A 5,000-nucleotide genomic window follows, 5' to 3' on the forward strand; every position below is an offset into this window, starting at 1 on the left:
GGGGAAGAGGAAGGCAAGCGGCATCGAACGCTACCACATTCCTGCGGGCCGACCCGAAGCCGAGCGCGCTGGAAGTCCGCGAAATGCAACCGGAGAAGAAAGTCTGAATGTGGCAACTGATGAACTGAAAATTGTCGGCGGCAAATGGTTAACCAAATGGGTTGAAGGTGGCAAACCATTAACCGAAAACTCTGGCAAATGGTTAACCGGCGTGTTAAGATGGTATCTTTAATAAAAGACGGAAATGACGAAGCCAACATAGCCAAACGAAGGCGGGGACGTTAGTGTGGCAGAAGGGCATGTCTTTAAGCCGTCGGGCGAATGTCCCTGCCAGTTGGAATCTTTTCGGGAAAAAGGGTGAAAAAATCGGAAAGGCCTAGCCGTCCGCCGTGGGGTGCGTTCGCTCGGGCTCGGCCAGCCGCGTCGATGGGTGCCGGAACGGTGCGGCTGCGCTCCGGGAGTGCGGAGATACGGCCTGTCAAGTTTCGTCCCGGAAGTCTGGATGGAGCTAAATCCGAAGCCGTTTGCGGGAAATTAGTTCCAGGGCTCGGCGACCGAAGTCAAATCCGTCCCGCCAACTTGACACTTGTCATTTCTGTCCTTGGGGGTTGGCGGGGTACCTGCACAGAGGTAGGAGGTGGCTGATCGAGAATTGGTGAGTTTTCCAAAGTCACGTCTCGAGCCTCCAGGTCTGCAGAGACCGACCAGGGCTGCCGCCCAACCGACTATTCACCCTTTTTGGGCGGGAATTTTTTCCATTTTTGTCCATTTTTCGGGTTTTTGGTCGGGCTTCAAAAACGGCAGCCCGAGGCCTGGCAGAGGCCGGGGCATGTCCCCGGTCGCGCCAGGCGGCTCGCGCGACCCGATTAGGCCCCGAAAGGAGTCGGGAAATCGGCAGACCTGCCCGAGTTCAGCCCGGGGGAGGCGGGGGGCAGGTCGGTTCGGCTCAAATCATTAACCAAAGCCGAGACTTGGTCTCGCTGGCGCAACCGAAGTGCCAGGCTGGATAACTCATTAACCAGAAGGCGGCTGGAGGCAGGCAGGGCTGATGGCTGAGGCCGGGTGGAGGCCACCCGCGGCCGGGAAAGTCAAAAGTCCCGTTGTGTGGAAGTCTATGAGGTCAGATTCGGCCGCCTTACCGGGCCTGCGGTTGATGGTTTCCCGCTTGGGCAAGCGAGTCGGCCCGGCAAAGTGGCCACTTGCATTTTCTGGCAAGTGTCTGCGAACAACGTTAATGAGTTGAACCTCGGCAATTGTCGGAAGTCCCGATGAAGAAATGAAAATGCCCCTTTTGCGGGGATTTGGATGCTCATGGCCGGCAGCAGGTGGCCCGACGCCCCGCCAACTTGACACTTGTCATTTCTGTCCTTGGGGGTTGGCGGGGTATCTGCACAGAGGTAGGAGGTGGCAGAATCGAGACTTGGTGAGTTTTCCAAACAAACGTCTCGAGCCTCCAGGTCTGCAGAGACCGACCAGGGCTGCCGCCCAACCGACTATTCACCCTTTTTGGGCGGGAATTTATTCCCTTTTTGCCCATTTTTCGGGTTTTTGGTCGGGCTTCAAAAGCGGCTGCCCGAGGCCTGGCAGAGGCCGGGGCATGGGCCCCGATCGCGCCAGGCGGCACGCGCGACCCGATTAGGCCCCGAAAGGAGTCGGGAAATCGGCAGACCTGCCCGACTTCAGCCCGCGGGGGCGGGGGGCAGGTCGGTTCGGCTCAAATCATTAACCAAAGCCGAGACTTGGTCTCGCTGGCGCAACCGAAGTGCCAGGCTGGATAACTCATTAACCAGAAGGCGGCTGGAGGCAGGCAGGGCTGATGGCTGAGGCCGGGTGGAGGCCACCCGCGGCCGGGAAAGTCAAAAGTCCCGTTGTGTGGAAGTCTATGAGGTCAGATTCGGCCGCCTTACCGGGCCTTCGGTTGATGGTTTCCCGCTTGGGCAAGCGAGTCGGCCCGGCAAAGTGGCCACTTGCATTTTCTGGCAAGTGTCTGCGAACAACGTTAATGAGTTGAACCTTGGAAATTGCCGGAAGTCCCGATGAAGAAATGAAAATGCCCCTTTTGCGGGGATTTGGATGCTCATGGCCGGCAGCAGGTGGCCCGACGCCCCGCCAACTTGACACTTGTCATTTCTGTCCTTGGGGGTTGGCGGGGTATCTGCACAGAGGTAGGAGGTGGCAGAATCGAGACTTGGTGAGTTTTCCAAACAAACGTCTCGAGCCTCCAGGTCTGCAGAGACCGACCAGGGCTGCCGCCCAACCGACTATTCACCCTTTTTGGGCGGGAATTTATTCCCTTTTTGCCCATTTTTCGGGTTTTTGGTCGGGCTTCAAAAGCGGCTGCCCGAGGCCTGGCAGAGGCCGGGGCATGGGCCCCGATCGCGCCAGGCGGCTCGCGCGACCCGATTAGGCCCCGAAAGGAGTCGGGAAATCGGCAGACCTTGCCGAGTTCAGCCCGCGGTGGCGGGGGGCAGGTCGGTTCGGCTCAAATCATTAACCAAAGCCGAGACTTGGTCTCGCTGGCGCAACCGAAGTGCCAGGCTGGATAACTCATTAACCAGAAGGCGGCTGGAGGCAGGCAGGGCTGATGGCTGAGGCCGGGTGGAGGCCACCCGCGGCCGGGAAAGTCAAAAGTCCCGTTGTGTGGAAGTCTATGAGGTCAGATTCGGCCGCCTTACCGGGCCTTCGGTTGATGGTTTCCCGCTTGGGCAAGCGAGTCGGCCCGGCAAAGTGGCCACTTGCATTTTCTGGCAAGTGTCTGCGAACAACGTTAAGAGTTGAACCTTGGAAATTGCCGGGAAGTCCCGATGAAGAAATGAAAATGCCCCTTTTGCGGGGATTTGGATGCTCATGGCCGGCAGCAGGTGGCCCGACGCCCCGCCAACTTGACACTTGTCATTTCTGTCCTTGGGGGTTGGCGGGTATCTGCACAGAGGTAGGAGGTGGCAGAATCGAGACTTGGTGAGTTTTCCAAACAAACGTCTCGAGCCTCCAGGTCTGCAGAGACCGACCAGGGCTGCCGCCCAACCGACTATTCACCCTTTTTGGGCGGGAAATTTATTCCCTTTTTGCCCATTTTTCGGGTTTTGGTCGGGCTTCAAAAGCGGCTGCCCGGAGGCCTGGCAGAGGCCGGGGCATGGTCCCCGATCGCGCCAGGCGGCTCGCGCGACCCGATTAGGCCCCGAAAGGAGTCGGGAAATCGGCAGACCTGCCCGAGTTCAGCCCGGGGGGGGCGGGGGGCAGGTCGGTTCGGCTCAAATCATTAACCAAAGCCGAGACTTGGTCTCGCTGGCGCAACGAAGTGCCAGGGCTGGATAACTCATTAACCAGAAGGCGGCTGGAGGCAGGCAGGGCTGATGGCTGAGGCCGGGTGGAGGCCACCCGCGGCCGGGAAAGTCAAAAGTCCCGTTGTGTGGAAGTCTATGAGGTCAGATTCGGCCGCCTTACCGGGCCTTCGGTTGATGGTTTCCCGCTTGGGCAAGCGAGTCGGCCCGGCAAAGTGGCCACTTGCATTTTCTGGCAAGTGTCTGCGAACAACGTTAATGAGTTGAACCTCGGAAATTGCCGGAAGTCCCGATGAAGAAATGAAAATGCCCCTTTTGCGGGGATTTGGATGCTCATGGCCGGCAGCAGGTGGCCCGACGCCCCGCCAACTTGACACTTGTCATTTCTGTCCTTGGGGGTTGGCGGGGTATCTGCACAGAGGTAGGAGGTGGCAGAATCGAGACTTGGTGAGTTTTCCAAACAAACGTCTCGAGCCTCCAGGTCTGCAGAGACCGACCAGGGCTGCCGCCCAACCGACTATTCACCCTTTTTGGGCGGGAATTTATTCCCTTTTTTGCCCATTTTTCGGTTTTTGGTCGGGCTTCAAAAGCGGCTGCCCGAGGCCTGGCAGAGGCCGGGGCATGGGCCCCGATCGCGCCAGGGCGGCTCGCGCGACCCGATTAGGCCCCGAAAGGAGTCGGGAAATCGGCAGACCTGCCCGAGTTCAGCCCGCGGTGGCGGGGGGCAGGTCGGTTCGGCTCAAATCATTAACCAAAGCCGAGACTTGGTCTCGCTGGCGCAACCGAAGTGCCAGCTGGATAACTCATTAACCAGAAGGCGGCTGGAGGCAGGCAGGGCTGATGGCTGAGGCCGGGTGGAGGCCACCCGCGGCCGGAAAGTCAAAAGTCCCGTTGTGTGGAAGTCTATGAGGTCAGATTCGGCCGCCTTACCGGGCCTGCGGTTGATGGTTTCCCGCTTGGGCAAGCGAGTCGGCCCGGCAAAGTGGCCACTTGCATTTTCTGGCAAGTGTCTGCGAACAACGTTAATGAGTTGAACCTTGGAAATTGCCGGAAGTCCCGATGAAGAAATGAAAATGCCCCTTCTGCGGGGATTTGGATGCTCATGGCCGGCAGCAGGTGGCCCGACGCCCCGCCAACTTGACACTTGTCATTTCTGTCCTTGGGGGTTGGCGGGGTGCCCGGAGATTTTCGGGAACACGATTTTCAGAACATTTTTACGACAGCGGGTACACTTTGAAAGCGCCCGAAAAGTGATGCTTTGCTGAAAGGTGCTCAATCTCAGGAAAGAGACCTTTGAAAAGAGCACTTGGAAAGTCACAAAATGAACGGTGTGCGAGACTTGGAACAATTTTGACAAAGTCTTTTGTTGTACTTTTCAAACTCTTTGGTGTTTTGCTGAAATCGTACTCTGGGAGCCAGCAGCCCCGCTTGTACCCGTGCCCGGCTCTCAGGACAGACTAGTTTCCAACGGCCCTCCGTCTTTGCGCAACAAAGGACGCTGTCTGTCACAGATGCAAGCCCCTGAGTGAGGGAAATCTGTTTTACTGAGTAGTTAAGCACACGCGCAGTTCTTTCACCAAGTTCCCCTGCGTGTTGTGTGCTCGGTATCCACCGATCGATTTGGCGACTCGTGTCCGACGTGGGAGGGCTCGGAGTGGGGCCAGCTCCGGCTGGTGTGTTACCGACTCCGGCGTTCCTCCCGTTCTGCCCCGCAATGCG

This window comes from Pristiophorus japonicus, unplaced genomic scaffold (assembly GCF_044704955.1).
Source record: "Pristiophorus japonicus isolate sPriJap1 unplaced genomic scaffold, sPriJap1.hap1 HAP1_SCAFFOLD_1710, whole genome shotgun sequence".
NCBI lineage: Eukaryota > Metazoa > Chordata > Chondrichthyes > Pristiophoridae > Pristiophorus > Pristiophorus japonicus.